Genomic DNA, 18,118 nt, shown 5'->3' with positions numbered 1-18,118 from the left:
TTCGATATCCTGCAGTTCTGTAGGATTGCCTGACTACGATGCCCGTCAGGCAGAGAAGTAAATTCACAGTTAATTAGAGAGGAACTGAACAACCTCACGATCTGAGACGCTCGCTCTAGTTCTACGATTCTATTCAGTTCGTCTCCATAATAGCGAGACGACATGCAAGTCCAATGTCCGTGTATTTGTTGAAAAATAATGATCGCACAGCACAGCAGAGTGCACTTCCGAAATATAATATCTGAAATGAAACGTGTCGCGTGAGCGTCAAGCGCCTGATATTTCCAAAGGTGCGGAAATTATATTGTGGCTCGATGTTTTAGCCATTACGTACACGCGAAGTTTCACATTTTTCTCGCACGGGAATCAAAGTAATTAAAGTATAATTTCTCTCCTCGCGCGCGCGCTACGCGACCGATCTCGTTGAGTGAGAGCTTAACAAGTTTTCTTCGACACGTAGTCGACGAGATTGTTCTGAAAACTGATCCCCTCCGAAATATCGCTTACGTCAGGGGAAAAAGTTCGGAATATATTTTTCATGCGGTCCGATGGTACCGCCGAGTTGCAAACGACGATCTTCAAGAATGTAAACCGCACGTTTACACGACCGCAAAACTCTTCCCCCGACGACAGATCATAATTTACTTGCTGCAATACTAACGGACGTATCTGTTATCATAAAATATTCGTTATAATCCTACAACTATGCTTCGTATGGAAGAGACTGGGAAGTTGAGATATATGACTCGTTACTACGATGCGCTGTTATATCTAGAGGCCAAGGGGCCGGCTCATAAATCCTCGTGCACGCGCTATCAAGTTAGTTGATAATGCCATGATCTTACATGGATCAATCTTAATAGATACGCGACACCATGGAATTCTGTAGCTGATCATAGTATACAGGTATGCTATCGTCAATCATTGAGTTTGATACACGCTAGTACAGACATTGACATGTAATATCATATCTATATACTGGCAGCTTCGCCATCTATATGATCCGGATTGGACAATCCTATTGGCAAATATACGACGATATCTTGGAAACTGTATTGCGAGATATTGCATCTTGGTATTTATAATTGCACTGCCAATTTAGATATGACAAGACGGACTACGTGCTATTTATAGAGGCTCGATACGAAACTACTCGGATTAATCATCTTATTGAGTTCAATTATATCTTATCTGTTTATATTAGATCCATGCAAATTAGGTTGTTCCGTAATATCAAAGTTTCTGCCATTCTTTGAACTTGTCAATTAAATTTCAGGAAAATTACATTTAAAATCTTCATACCAAATATGAAAATGATTTATTAAACAGATTTTTAAGATATCTATACACTTCATACGAACGAAAAAAATTATCATTAATCATTAATTATTCTTTTTACGTATGAAATGATAAAAATATTGCTACAACGATAAATTATAATTACATTTCTCTATTGGTATTTTATGTAAAAACGTATCGCCAGTTTTTACATGTATAACGAATATTTTTAGCGGCGTTCTCAAAGAGTGTTTGTCAGCGACGTCACTCTTGTAGTAAAATGCATTATCGCGATGGCAGTAACAAATTAGCGGAATCCACGGGCGCACAACGTGGCAATTTTAGATCACTCGTAGGATTCTGCTTCGTCGCGTCGCGATAGTGTCAGCTGTCGCGGCGTCTGCAGCTATGCATCGCCGTTTTTGTACGCGAGCGCGCTATCGTGCGATAAATCGTTGTTTTTGGACAGTGACGCGTAAACGCTATTTAAAGTAGGATGCCGAGGCACAAAGGTAGCGGCAGGAAATTTATCGTTAACGGTGTGTCGTTGGCTCATTTTTTTTTCACCGCGTCGTAACGCAAGTTCTTCCCCGTGAGAGCTCTGAAATAATATCTCACGGACTTCCGTCGGTTGTATACCACTGACAAAAAGTACATTTATCTCCGTTGAATAATTCTTTTGCCATTAATCTAAGAAATCGCGATTACTCTGTCATCGCGATGTTCTCAATGCATAGGTGTCAACTGTGGATGGAGAAAATTGCTCGCGCAACGATACTGTCGCGAAAAATTGTCTTCTGTTAAACATGAGCGTGTATATACACGTGCCAAGTAAAAGGCGGAAGCGCATTCGTGCGAAATACGAGAAGTGCAACTTTATATCTTCTCTCTTTCCCCCCCCCCCCCTCTCTCTCTATCTAATAAAACGAGAAGCAATCACTCGATCTATCTCACATAAACGTGCACCAAAGAAAGAGAGGCGCGTTCCCTGTCGTGGGACGTGAAATGCGACCGGATGTTTGTCGCACGCCCAATCAGCGTCAATTTAAGCTTCTCCTCTCTCAACTGGCCTTACATCGGCGCTAAGCTTCCCACACGCACGTAGTTACTTCCTATCACTAGCCACGCGCCTTTTGCATGATGCGTCTCGTCTTGCTCTTGAACTGCCTTGAACCGCCCGGTTCAACTATGCTCATAAAAATCGTCGCGTATGATAGTTTTCCTACTCACATATTGCGTTCTATATCAGTTAATTTTCTAGGAAGAAATAGAATGTGCATGCACGTATAATCTTCATATATTTAGATTAAGAATGGTTAGTCGTTTTTAATTTTGAGAGATATTTTTGAAATTTTGTAATTAGTCTTAGCTTATCAAAATTCATCGAACACTGATATTTATTTATCTTTCATTTTTCTAATAATTTTTTTAATTTGTAGATGGACTATAGTCTTATAAATTAAATTTGACGAGATAAAAGCAAGATGTTCGTTACTACTTGTTTATTCTTACTACTTGCTTATTCTTTTAATATTAGATAAATTGTTTTAATTAAAAAAATTTAATCGTTAATTAAATTTAACGATATTTATTAATGAAAAATATCGATATCTTTATATTTTAAAGAAGATTTGTAAATATATGCACGTATCACAAAAAATTTGACTATTGCAACGAGTTTTCTAATGACGTCCACGTAAATATTAATTTAATTTCATGAACTTATGACGTCGCAAATTACAAGTAGACTTATAGTTCGAACTTTTATATAGTCCAGACTTACAATCTGAAATTAGCTAATTAAATTGCGAACGCCGCAAGAGCTCTGCCAACGCGGCGACCAGTATCGCGAATATCGCGAGAGATAGAGTTTGTTCAACGTAGCGATACATTATTCATCGCGTTTATTCGCCTGCGGAGTTTCGATTATTTTTAACAATTATCTTCGCGAAGTAGTAGTAATTGAATCATGAAAACTTTGGTCGCAAATTTCTTCGAGAGTCTCTTACGAAATTTATTCCGACATTAACTTAAACTTCAACACTAACCCCCATGCTTAAATTACAGACGTTCTAATAATTAACTTTTCCATGTACGGATTATCACGTAAGAACAGAACTTACTGTCAAGTATGCAACTAAAATAATTATTTTGGCTTTATTTAAGAAAGAAAATGGAATGTTTTTTTATTTCAAAAATAACAGAACACTATTAGATATTAAAGGAACAATGGTAATTCAAGCTCTTGGCTTATACAAGAGTTGTTATTTTTAACTTCTATGTATGTCAAAATGTAAATCAATCCATTACTGTGGTTAGTTTCGAAGTAAACAACGTCTACTATATTAGCGTATACACTGAGGCAATGCATTTTCTTAAGTTAAATTGTTTAACTCTGTTGTGTAGTTAATGACATATTGAATAGGAGCAGTGACAACTTATGGAAATGATTAAAAAGAATTTGAATTGGGTATAATTTATAATAATATTATGAATTTAATTAACAGTGAATTCAAAATCATAATTACCTTGAATGAATTATGTAATCATCATCCTATCAATTTTCAAAGGTAACGTAACTTTATAAAAAAATCGTCACAAAAAAAAGAGAATATCTTTTATAGGTTGTGAATTAAAAATGACAAAAATGACACTTGATCATATTGAAAAATGTATTTTTCTTATCGATATTATTTAATTAGTTACTAATTTTCTATCAAGTTCGAAAACAATTTTTCCCCTTTTTGGAAAGCAAAATTTTTCCATTGTATTATTTTTTAAATAAAGGAACGATAACATTTTTGTTGAATATTTCAACATATTGAATATTTTAAATACTAAGCGTTTACATTTCACATTTTAGAAATAAATTATTACAATTAGAAATTTCTTAATATTTTTGTTGATTGAGCTTACGACTCGTGTGTATCAAGGGAAAACAATTTCCAATGCGAAATGGTGGTATCAGCAAGGATTATTGGATAGCTGAAAGTTTAAAGAGGCAGAGACAATATACTAACCGAACAAACATAATTTTCGACGTATCTCGATTTCGATGCTTGTTCTCCCAACAGAGCAATATATCATGAAAGAAAGTAATATATGGTAGGACTTCGCCCCTGCGAAGGATAATCGCAAAAGACGACGACAACGGAGGAGAATCTTTTGCTTCATCGACTTCCGGAACCATCAGGGAGTGGTCGACTGAAGTTGCATTCCATATTTATTCTTACAACAGCCCAGCCATTATCTTTATGGATCTTATAAAAATTGATTTTAATTTTCTATTTATATTTTAATACACTTTGTTACATTACAAATAAATATTTTATACAGATTTTATAGTGTATATAAAATTTATAAAATAAACATATAATTTAAATATATAATATGAAATTTATACAAAATTATTTAATATCTCTTGTAATCATGTTTAACATCTGTCAATCATCATAAAACATATTTTGAAAAAGTCTAAGTATGAAATGCGCTAAGTGAATTAAAGCAAAGTAGAACGGATTCCTCTTTCATTCGCGTGTTTTTTCCGTCTCCTTCGCGAGCTTCCTTACTGTACTTGAGTAACAGATACTTCCTATTTCCACGCACGACTGCACCCTAACTCGTTCTAGGCTCTTGTTCGTCGTACGAAATTCCGGCACGGCGACATTTTACAGACGGCATCGAGCGGTAATTGCCGGCGTGGTGGCAAAAAAAAAAAAAAAAAAAAAAAAATACGAAAAGAAAGAAGCGCGTGCCGCATAGACCATGGCGTAATTTCAGATCCTCCGCCGCGGTGCCTCTTGCTTTTTATTCCCCCGCGCACCACTACGCCAATTTACGCCCAAGTCTCGCGTGTAGGTAGAGTACGTGCATCGTTCTCCAGTAAAGAGGAAAAGTAGGAAAAAGTAGGGTGGCTGCGGTCTCATTAGCGACGGCAACGGCCGGGCAAAAACTCGAGGAGCACTCGACCGAGAGCCGCCGGTCCGTCCGTTTAAAAGACGGAGAAGAGCCGCCATTGCTGCTGTACGGGGATTTAATCGGCTATCGTGAATACGCGCGTGCATACTGGAGCGACACACAAAGACACACGGTAGACAAAAAGCTCCGCAATTACGACGAGTTAAATGTGAAGCCGTAAAGCGCCCGCATCGGTTTCGCTGGTTCCTCGCTAATCGTAATCTCGTCTAATCCATGTGATTGTGGATGAAACGTTTGAATACGTTTGTGACTACGTTAATCATGATTCTTATTAAAGGCGCTCTATTTTATTTAAGAACCGCGGCTGCACCATTTTTTTACTCGATAGTTTTTCTTTTCCAGTTAATTCGGACTTATACGTGGAGTTTTAGATTTTTATGACTTTTCATAAATAATCATAGTTAATTACAAGTTATTTTACTTTTATGGTGACAACCCTCCCTCCTAAAAAGTTAGATTTACCTTAAATTGTAGTTGGATTAATTTAGACCCGCGGTTCTAGTGTTAAAAAAAATATCATGATGTGTTATTTGGAACGAGAATGGTGCGTTAATTAATGCGTTTTTCATATACATATCTTCGATCAATTTTATTTTGTATTTTAATTGCTTCGGTAAAAGGGTTGCTTTGATCAGATAGAGTAGTTGGAAAATGGTAAATACGCCAGTCAGTTGGGCGATTGTTATGCGCAAACGCTCTCTTTTATTGAATAAAATTGTATCTTTACGCTCGCGCTTTTCAGTGAATAAAATAGTGGTGTTTGATTCAGGTTACATCGGAGAGATCAAAGTGATCTCACAGTTCACAATATTTTCTAGAACAACATACACTCAGTCAAGAAAACATTTCAATCTCGATTGATTTTCCTAGAGCGGTACAGATTATTGATTTACGTTTTGACAAGGTCAATGAGAGAGAAACACGATTTCTATCAAGTTTTTTAACGAAATGAAACGTTACAAAAAAAAAAGAAAACGCCGTCGCTTGTACGCGAACTTAATTACAAGCGCGTTAGTTTTGTCGCAGCAACGAGCCGCAGATCCATTCACTACTAAATAATACGTGTCACGTGGCCGTATCACAAATCGTCATGCATTCCGGTCTGGACCGTCGCGGCACAATGTGGTATGTACATCCAAGCCATTAACATTGTCCTGTTGCTTTCGCGAGTGCGTGAGAAGCGACCCTAATTCTGTCAATCCTGAGGGCGGCCTCCGGTACAGCGGGTGGCCGTCGATAGTGTGCCGGCGATGTTAACTCGTAATTCTCATCGATTCCGGTGTAAATATACCCGGGAGCATGTATACCAGCCATGCAGGATTTCCGTTACGTGCTAGATATACCACGGCACAGCATGAATCGCGGAGGAACGGTCGGACGTACAAAGGGGGATGAAACGTGCGTACACGCGACAATCGAAACACGAAATGCGGTTCGGGGGGGAGGGAAGGGCAAGCCGATAACCTCTCGTCCCTCTTTCCCGTTCTTCCCTCACTTCCCCCTTCGAAGAATTAATAGCTGCGAGTATCAGACTCTACCAGACGATATCGTTTGGTTCTCTGGTTTTTGCGAACGAAAATTATCGGACACACGTTGTTGCCATTGTTTACGTACAATCTATTTTTCTTCTTGCACGGAGCGTAGAATTAGCAAGCAAAGAGGGAATACGAGCGTTAATACGAAAGCTTGTCTTGAAAGAGAGAAACGAGTTTCTACTTGGTTGGCGCGAGCACCATTTCCCATGTATTTGTGGATGTGACACGAGGATGTGTTTCGCCCATTGAACTCGAAACGTAAACTACAAGAGGATACGCGGGTGTTCTCGAAGAAGTTTTCGCGAGAGCAGTTCTAGCTCGGCTTTCGGTATGGATCGTATCGCGATTCGTGAGATCGTTTGTAAATGCATACGTAAAACAAGATCCCGTTAGTAGATTTCGTATACGAAATCTCGCCACAAACCAACGATCGTGCTCAATAATCGCGAATCACTCGTAACATGTGATCAGACGCATCTACCGGACGACAATCGACGTGATAGCCTGCCTTACGGTTAGTCCTCGATTCATGATCCCTCAGTCGATCGTATGCGCACATACACACGTACAAAATACACTATCCAGGTATATGCATTCGATATTGGTCGTAGCTGGTTTCGGTGGATTTCGATGAATTAGCTGTAGGATATGACGCAAACGCACGGCCATTGTACAATGTCCACTTGCGGATATCTGCGTATCGGTTGTGTGGTCATACAAAGCTCCATTCAAAACGTTTGCGATACCCTTGTAGTCCTGGCCAGCGTATACGTACAACTCGATACCTTGTACCTAATATCACGCACGCAGTAGGAAGCTACGTGCCAAAGAGGCTGTTTCATGACGAACGTCAACAAATTGGTCATAGGACGTAATGCAAATCCCCCTTTAAGGCTTTACGCTACCGGTTAGCATATTGGATTTTGCGACATCAAAAGTGGGAAATTACGAGAGAAATTTTGCTTTTGCCTGCGTACAGTAAATAAATTTCGTATCGACTTCTTCGTTTATTATAATATTGTTGCATTAAAAAATATAGAATTTGATTGCAAAAATCAGTTTAATTTTATAACTATTTTTCTGCAGAGTGTATAATACTCGTTTGTAATGTGCCAATCTAGTAACACGTACAATGATATATAAATCTTGTCCTTTCAAAGTTTTTAATAGTAGGTACTCATCATCATCATTGTTGTAATATTCAGTTTTGTAGTATAACAATTCTTAAGATTTGTTAGCGGTGTGGAACACGGGAAATCAAAATTGAGCGTTACATCATAGTTTATGAACTTTAGAACTTGCGGACAGTCCAAGCGATAGAACTCTCTCTCCAACAGATTCGGTAGTTACTCTCAATACGAGAGCTGGGATCTTTGCGCATCAATGAATCCCAGCTCGTATCCGAACAGGCGGTTTCACTGAACTTGGTGAACTTGCAACACGTCGTGCGAAACGCGGTGGCGATCAATACGAAAAACGCCACAGGATTCACAACTGAAGCGAACGCAAACTGTTCGCAACTGTGCTCGCTCCCACGAGCGAAACTACTCATGGAAGAAATTCGCGGATCGCGCGCTCACGAGCAACAATTAATAAAGCGGACGGAGGTAAGAGGTAACGCGAACCGCGTGTAGCTCGCCGCGTTATCTCGTGACGTGCAATTCGTTCTGAAGGGCGTGGCTCAGGTGGATTTCCATGAATTAACCCTTGGACGCCGCACAAATCTCCTACAGTGTCGCTGTTATTCTCTCGTATCTATATATTCGCGTGTCGGTGAGCTCTCATACATTCCCGCTCAGCTCGTCGAGATGTTATACGGTGTCCCATTTAACGTACGTGGCATCTGATACTCGTTGCGGGTAACACGTATATATGTACGTACAAACACCTACCTGGCTCATACAGGCACATACAGGCTGTGCTGGTGGAGCTCAACCTACATACAGGTGTGCTGTAGAAGCGAGCTTAATATACCCGTTAAAAGACTTGTGTGCGGAGATACGCGGGTGTGCTCCGGCGTGCGGTCGCAATGGCAGACGCTAATCACGTGTTTAATCATACCGCGTCTCGAAATTAACGCGAGAACGTATCGAGATACTTCCGCAAAGAGAGTTAAATGGGTTCCGCAAACCGAAACGGCATTATAGAGACCTTTATCTCTCATGGATTCACCCTTGGAAATTGCGGCGAGCTCGGATGCATCGGATGCAAATGGAAAACGATTCGAAAATTTGGCGTATCGAAAAAATATGAAGCAGTTCTCTTTAAAGCGTTATAGGATTCACATAAATTCATATTCTCAGTAATTTTTTTAGATCAGATCACACTCGGAGAAAAAGACATAGTGGTAGAAACATACACACACTGTAAAGTTTAATGATAACTGTATCAATTTTATATGTCGAATTAATGTACATATAATTGAATAAACTATTTCATAATTATTGTAACTATTAAATAACTTATTTAATTATATACATTAGTTTACTCAACTATGCACACCGATTCTATTTATTTAACTTTTGTAATTATCACCTTTATAGTTTCTACAATTGTATTTTTCTCTGAGTGTAATTATGTGATTATTGGAACATTTAAAGGAAATCAAGAAAGTAATACTACGCGCGATTTGAATAAATGTAAAACAAATAAAAAAAGAACGTTGTCAAGCAGTGCAATTCATTTCGTCATATTTCTTGTAGTTCTATAATAATTGAGATCAATCGTGACGCACAATTATGACGTCCTCGATAATTGAATAGTTCGACAATGATTGATATGCGATTGATATGAATTGGTCCATAACATTCAATAACGTGCGAAACTGACGCTGAAAGAATGTTATCAATACTGTCGATACAAGCGCAGATCTTCAGATGGCAAATTCGTTTCCAACAACAATGTGCACGGTGCGATATAAGTCATGTCGCACATCGGTGGGAAGCCAGTAAATGTATCGTTTCGTTGTGAAAACATGGCGCGGCCGGATTTCTCCGTTCCTGGCTCTCTGAAAGCCGGACCCAGGTGATTTCTCGTCGCGACTACACGTTCCCGCTCCCTCATAGCGCGTCGCGCTGTGTCGCGGTAAAGGGTTCCAAGGCGTACGGATAGCGATAAAAACGGGTTTTACACGAGACGAATCGACGAAGACACAAAGGAGAAGACAGCGGCGATATGTTTCGAATTGTGTGGACTTGATATATGACGCAGTCGGACACGGGAGAACGCAAACTTGGGTGGAAGGAAACCCGACGGACGGACAGATGCCGTTGGTAACTCTGGAAGCAGAATGGAAGCCAATAATTCTTTGTGCCCAAGTGAAGCGCTTCCATGTGGATAGAGATACATATGACACAGTATGCATTCGCATATTGTATCTGTGTGCTTAGATACACGCGCGTATATAAATTGCATCTCACCCTTGAACGGTGCACTCATGGTTGACTGATTGCGCTCTATTGATTAGGTTTCCAATTATTGGAGGCAATCCCAGTTATTTCCATTTTCTCGTACCCCTTTCTAGAAACTTTCGTGCGATGACTGCAAAATCCTTTATTTACCCATACAAAAGAAAATCGACTGGATTCGTATATTCGTTCTCTGATATTTTTCTCCGATTGTCGAAGTCTACGCGAATCTCATTATTCCGAGAAAATCATTGAATTGACATGGTAACTTCGCGTCTGCGCGTGCATAGTTTAAATAAATCATTCGCTTGTTAACTGATGCGAAATGTTTTATCGTTTGTGCTTTACATTGGATGGCGTCGTCGAATAAATGTCGGTGAAATTGGCGTTGCATGGACGAAACGAAAATCGATGAAAATGATGTTGCGACAAGCTTGTGTATTTCACGTATTTCATGGAGCCTTTATAATCTGAATAGCACGGCCGAGTACCATCGTGTCGATCGTCAAGTACTTATCGATGTAAACATGCTTGATACGAAACCATATCAAGGGATTTTCTATCGATAAGCTGCACTCTTTCACATTTCTTGGCAACGACTTTGCATTATCAATGTGATGGCAGATTCATGCTTACCAAGCGACTACTTATGCCTCATTACAATAATCCTGTTATATCACGTGCGTCGAAACGTGAATCGAAAGAAGTGCGGAGATTGAGAGACACTTGACATTTCTGACGATAATGATGATCTTCGATTAATTCCGCGAATATTTCCATTCGTCACGAGAATCACTCATTTCTGCAGATGAAATTCAATTTTCTTTAACGGAATCAATAAGCCAATTTATTTTCTTATAGATAATTTGTTCATGTGTATACATTTTTATTGAGCTCCAAACAATTTTGAGAAATTGTTTCAAGTAATGTGATTTAAAACAAATTATTATTTTGATTTGTTCATATAGCTGTAATTATAAAATTGGTAGCCAGTACGAATCCGATAAAGCAGATTGACTAAACTCGTACTAGCCATCGATTTGTAATTACAATTATTTTTATTTGTTTTTAATAGATTTTTAAATTTTAATACGTTTCGAAAAACTGAATTTTTTTTTCGATTGAATACAATTGGATAGATTTATTTTAATAGTTATATGAAATCACGTATCAGCCTTTTTATTTTCGTATATTTGCAAGCAATTTATTTCATTTGCATTAACGGCAAAAATGAATGGTTATTGAGAGATTATTTTTCTGCCGAGCTTTTTGCTGTGAGTACATGAAAACGGAATAGTTTTTTTCCGTTTGCCATCGAAAGCTTTTTCAAAAAAATAAAAAAAATATCGCGCACTCGTTCACAAAATGTTATCGCTTCAGATCAAAAAATATGACAGTTTAATCCAATTTTTGATTATTTTTGTACATCTGAAGCCATTTATATGGAACACGGCAATATTATTAATATGGCATCGAATTCCAATTGTTGTACCGCACTTCTACGGCACCGGGTTCGGGATCCAGTGAGGACAAGTTAGGCGTTTCAGTAATAAGAACACTTTACAATATTTTAATCAGATAAATGGACAGAGTGACGTGACACGTTCTTCGTTTGATAATGACCCCCGTCCGTTTCGCATCTTCATTATATCTTGTGCTCTCCTCGGCTGTCTTTGCCGAATCAGCACTTCCTCGTCAGCGTTCTGATTATTGATCAAGGATGCAATGGCCGAGTTTTATCGATTGCTTGCACAATTCTGGCCTTGCGCTTCTTCACTCTTTCGAAATTCATAAATTAACATTTCTTATAATTCTCCGTATGTACTACTTTTGGCATTTGTGCAATGGCACTCGTGACATCCCTCCTCCCTTAGAAAAAGGAAATGAGGAATCGAATTATAATACAATTTAGTTTCATGTTTCCCGATTTTATCGTATTATACAATTATTTCTTACTTATTCAATATAGCTTAACGTCATTGGTGCGAAATTCTATTCCTGTACTTGGTCGTTCTTGATTGTTATTTCTTGGTTTATGCATCAGTTTATTTTTTGTTATCCAAAAAACTTCACCGATCACGCTAGCTATTAATATAACTAATATGCTTAATCCTATGGGATAAAATGTTTAGTAGTAATATATTCTTGTTATTTTCTAAATATTTATTTATTTTGTCGATATTTAGACTTCGTTCGGTTAGGTCTTCGGGATCTCTTATTATTTTCTTCAATGGAGTACGCTTTGGGAGATCTAACGTATTCTCTTTTTCAATATTTAAGGTATAAGATTGAATTCGGGTAAATGAGTATGAATATACCGCGTCTCTAATTATGATTTTGTCCTCAAGATAATATCTAGTGTTGTTAATTTACAATTTCCTTTTAGTTTAATTTTGCCTGTCGTGCTTATTTCGATTTTTTCTTCTATTTTTTCCATCGTTACAAGTAATGGTACATTCTTGATTTTTTTATGATTGAATACACCCACGTTCTATCCTCCGTTGGCGTGATCCATAACGTAGTACTTACAAGGACACATTCGTACTCGCAATTCCGGAGTTGCCGTGACATGTTTGCAAAGATTTGCACTTTGTATGGTGCATCTGATTGTATATGGAAAATTTTTTCTCACACATATAAGTGATTATATCGCGAATGCACTCATTTTAATTCGTTTCCGCGTAACAGCGTGTAGTGATTATTTTCTCCATCTAATGCTATTATTGAATTATTTTAATGAATTTGAATACATTTAATTGTTCACAGATAGGTAATGGCATTACCCTTATTATTTTGTATGTAGAGTACGCAATTATCGGAAATTTGAGAGTCGTGAATGTATAATTATCGACAACAAAGGCATTTACTGACGTATACTTTTGAATGGAAATTTTCTAACTTTATCTGGAAAGGAAAATGTAATCCTTTTGTAAGCTGGAGTGAGGCAGCTTCTCTTAAATCTATAATATTATGATAGAGGTAAGTAACTAGTACGTAGAATACCATTTTTGGCGGATATTAAATATTCTTCTGTCTTATCCACGTCCGTCATGAGATCCGTCAAAATGATGAAGATAATTTGAAAATATTTGTTCAAGTCTTTTCTTTAAGTACATTTAACCAATTATAGCTCTATTTTGTAGTAATATTAGAAAGTAAATCCTCGTTGTAAGCTATTGCTTTTTCCAAATGGTCAATATGACCAATAGTTGCATTAATGATTTTTAGTTGATATTTCGCGGCGTGTTGTATCGTTTGTTGATTTCCTTGAAATAGTTGTAGTTGTTCATATATCCGTTTCGCGTCATCAGCATCCATTGTACCGAACAGCGTTTTGCTGATCGTGCCGATAGCATCTATTAATCCCCGTTTATTCTGGTTCGATTTATGTAACACTTTGAAATGGTTTAATAACGTAGAGAGTTTTTCGTTATTTTTCTCCAAAATTTTCATGTTTTTGCATAGCTGTTGTGCATTACCAGTTATCACTACTTCGCATCGTTGCTCAGCATTTTTTAAATACTCTTGGAATTATTCATATCGGGCTCCAAGTCATATCGGGCAGTTATGTCTATTCTAATCGCCATTTTCCAAGCTGATTCTATTTGATTCATTCCCCCGATTTCCTCGAAGTACACACCTGGCTGGTTTTGAAACTGTATCTAGTTGTACCGCATTTCCACGGCACCAGGATCCAGTGAGGCGTTTCAGTAATAAGAACATTTTATAGAATTTATGAGTTTTTTTTAATAAAGTAGTTTCTTTTCAGTTAAACACTTAGTTGAATTAGTTATCACCTTTACAATATTGTAATCAGATAAACGGACAGAGTGACGTGACGCGTTCTTCGTTTGATAATGACTCTCGTCCGTTTCGCATCTTCGCATTTTATATCTTTTGTTCTCCTCGGTCCTTGCCGAATCAGCTCTTCCTCATCAGCGTGATGCGGAAGCTTCTGATTATTGATCAAAGATGCAACGGCCGAGTTTTATCGATTGCACAATTCCGGTTTTGCGCTTCTTCTCTCTTTTTCAATGTACTCTTTTGAAATTCATAAATATAAATTAACATTTCTTATAATTCTCCATATGTACTACTTTTGGCATTCGTGACACAATTATTATTCAAACTATAATAAGGTTAAAAATAGAAGAATTCCTGGACATTATAATCTTTATGTCCATATGATTTGTAATGCGCAAATTGCCATAATGACTATAATTGAATAAAGTTAAAATAAATATTATTGATTACATGTAACAAGGTTCCAGATTAAACGCTTTAATCTGGCGTTTAACAGCTAAAATCGTTTTCACGTGCCAGATGTCACAATAAGCTTCTTTTCGCGGGATTGCAAGTAGATTAGTGTCGAATTATCCGATTGACCTCTTTGAAATCTTGTAATACATTAGACAGATTTATCTACGGTGATAATGTGAGCACTAATTATAATCCTAAATTGCAGGAAATGGTTGCAAATAAGATCAACTGTAATAATAGTCCCATCCTGCTCCAATGCATGCCCATGACTTGCTCCAAAAATACTCACTGTCAGCTGAGATTCAATTTTCGCTACAATCATCGATTAATTTATATATCTCTTTTTTTTTTAATTTTTTTATTATATGGCATTTTTTTTATACTGTTCAATATAATTATGCGAAGTTATTTCGTAATTTTTCATTATGACAATCATTTGCCGAATAATACCTATTCAGTTTGCGGATTCTCATTACGAATAATGCCGTCAAAGCAACTGTCACGTAGTTACAGAGTCATGCATTAGACGCGGATGAAGATTGAGGAGAAACGCCGTCAGGAATTTTGCCAGTCAAATTCGAGCAGCTGCTGCACCATTAGAGGCATTTCCGCCTAATTGTTTCAACGCCCGAGCACTTGAGCGCCGGCTCACGTTTTCCGCAGGCCTCAGAAATTGCGGGCGTACCAAAGTGGCGCTCCTTTGACGACATATTAATCGTCGCCCTACTCCTCCGGTCGACTATGATACCCACCGTCGCTTATTAACGCTTCCCTCATTTATAATCTCGATTACAGCCGTACAACGGCCCTCGTAACAATTCGTTCACGACTCGTCGTAATTATATCATATCGTTATTTTACGCGGTATTCAATTGCTGAAAGTGATTACACGTGATACGACATTAAGGCTTTGTGCGGGTACTCGCGCGGAACGTGTGCATTCGAATTGGCGTTCCGTATCGCTGCCGATCGGCACATCGACATATGGATGAACAATACAATTATCGGAACGACAAAAATTATTGCAGATTCGCGGAGTAATTGGAATCGCAGTTTCTTTCCAGGAAAACACCGCATTGTCCGAGCGGTACCGATCGATCGCGCTCGCGCATGTAATGCAGCGCGTTTACACGTTCTCGCTGTAAACGAGTGAAAACCTTGCGAGAGCTCGTGTTCATGTCCTCCTCGTGCGGGAGGGAGAAAAAGCCCTTTTGCGCAGCTCACACACCCCGTTCAATTTATCGCTCGTACGCCGGGGTTGCGAGTGTATTTCACGGATCGATTGGTCGATACCGTGAGTCTCTAATTAGTGCAGTACGAATTAAAAACTTCCGCACAGTTGAATGTAGAAAGTAAAAATGTCACATATGAAACGGGAGACGTAGACGAGAGAATTGATCTGTGAAACGCACGATTATATGTACACGAGATATCCAGGCTTACTATATATCATGTAAAAGCTAGTCGCAAAAACAGCTTCATCACGAGAGCTTTTTTCGCTTTTTTTATTCGTTTTATTTCCAAGTGAATGGATTAGATATATTGATATATTGCTAATTAAAAAGATTATGCCATTAAAGATAATGGTTATTGGTGCCAAAATGCAAGTCGGACGTCGCGAATCGCCGATTTTTTTTGCAAGTTTCTATTTATTTGAAATAGAAGTAAAAGTAATATAAAAAGGATATACGGAGTTCGTATTGTTGTTATGTGTCCGAAATATATCTTGACATCTTGCAAGTCTTGCATCTACGATATAAAAGCCGCAGGGACGAGCGATTTTTAAACCGCCAATTCAGATAATCGCTTAATGGTGGACTACAGTAAAAAGATTGCGAATAAAATCCCGCCGGTCTCGGTGTATCGGCGATGTAACGAAGTGAAAGCATTTTGCTGCAACGTTTATTTCGTTCAATTACATTTGGCAGCCATAGTGAAACTACACTACGGGCTAGAAAGTAGATTCCCGGTGCTTGTTTATGGTCTCCCATATATCAACCTTACGAGCAGTTAACAGAAAGAAATGGCTTCAATCCTTTGTCCCTAATTTAGTCACTTAACTGTTAGCTTTTTTGATAGCAATCATTGCTACTAATCAACATTATTTACATTTGTAATTTGATAATTACATATTTAATTAAAACTAAAAAATGTACTATTAACATTTTTAATGAACTTTTGCATCGCGTTCATATATAACGCCATGACATTTTTAAACTTTATACTAAAAGCTTTAGATGATGACGTAGTCATTAAAAGAAAATTTCTAAACTTTTTTTTAGACAAATGTTTTTCAAAGATTTTCTCATCTCGCGAATATCTGTGCGTATATCGAATTTAATTAATAGTCAAACGAGAACGGCATAAGTCAAATATTGGTCCACTATCTTTGAGAAGTGTATTACGAAATTTACCACAGCTACCGCTGGTCTCAAATCGATGCGACCACAATCCCAATGCTTTGGCCGCGGAAAACCAATACGAAGAAACCGCGCATTCACTGTAGGCGAATTCAATTGAAGATTACAAGACCGAAAGAGACTCACGTTTTCCATTTTCCCAAATTTGTCATAAAGTTGAAAAAAAATCTCTATGTAGTTTCGTTAAACCGCTTGAGTTTCTTTTTTTCTATTTGTTGATTTAAATTAAATCGTGTGACGTGTTAGTTTTATTACGTATACTTTTAGTGACAATAAAAAGTGATATACAACGTAAGATACGAAATAAGATTGTTTCTCTCACTCAATATCGTGAAAAATTGGAGAATGTGACTTTTGTTTCTATGCAATCCACAATTCCCAATGCTACGCGACGACCGAACGAGAGATTCGCCGTAACGCTGCAAGCCGGTAGAATACGGTACCCCAGAGGCGAGTCACATTGCGACGAGAAGAACCAAAAAACCTCGGTATGAGAACGAATAGTGAGAGAGATAGGAAGAGAAATGTGGAAGAGAGGGAGAAATAGAGAGAGAGAGAGAGAGAGAGAGAGAACCACGACTTCCTGAAGAAGTAATTTCTGTCGCCTCGAAATCAGTTTCGCCGGACGTCCGTAAATTGCCGGATGCTCCCTCACGCCCTTCCGAACCGATCGAGATTTTACCTCCTGGTCACCCTCGCCACTCAATCAGAGGGTAAAAGTTCGCGCGCGCTACCTCTCTCTCTCTCTCTCTCTCTCTCTCTCTGATTTCTTCTTTTTTTCTCTCCCATTTCGCCACGACCAAAGGAGCATCCCTCAACGATTCCATTCTCCTCCAGTCTCTCTCTCTCTCTCTCTCTCTCTTGATTTTCACCCCGTCTCACTACCGGCCGATTGACGGAGCAGTTTCAGTCCTTCGACTTTTGCCCCGTGCCAACCTCCTCCGCGCCATCGTGAAGAGTAAAACCGCAGAAGCAATTTACTATCGTGTGCCTTCGGTCACGTACCCGATGGAGAGACGCGTGTAGTCGCGCGCGAAATGTGAGTGCCGTAGGAAGGCCAGAGCGATCGAATGGCCGAACACGAAGGGTTGTGCTGATTCTGAGAGCTATATGAGAGAGCTGCGGCGCACGATAACAGATGTGCATCGTGACGCGAAACGTACTTCTGAGGCTGGTAAAATCAATGTGCCGATAAAATGCATTACTTATATGCTGCCGTGTATCAATACGTGACAAGATG

General features: G+C 38.5%; 1 protein-coding gene and 1 pseudogene across 1 annotated transcript in view; one reads left to right on the top strand and one right to left on the bottom strand.

Moving 5' to 3' along the window:
- sfl (N-deacetylase and N-sulfotransferase sfl) overlaps nucleotides 1-18,118 on the top strand; it is a 125,367-nt gene that overhangs the window by 45,932 nt on the left and 61,317 nt on the right. The window lies entirely within an intron of this gene.
- Nucleotides 5,247-17,013, bottom strand: LOC147910666 (uncharacterized; annotated as a pseudogene).

Source organism: Acromyrmex echinatior, chromosome 2 (assembly GCF_024713525.1).
Source record: "Acromyrmex echinatior isolate Ae372 chromosome 2, ASM2471352v2, whole genome shotgun sequence".
In the NCBI taxonomy this organism is placed as follows: Eukaryota; Metazoa; Arthropoda; class Insecta; order Hymenoptera; family Formicidae; genus Acromyrmex; species Acromyrmex echinatior.
This window is presented reverse-complemented; position numbering and strand designations above follow the sequence as displayed.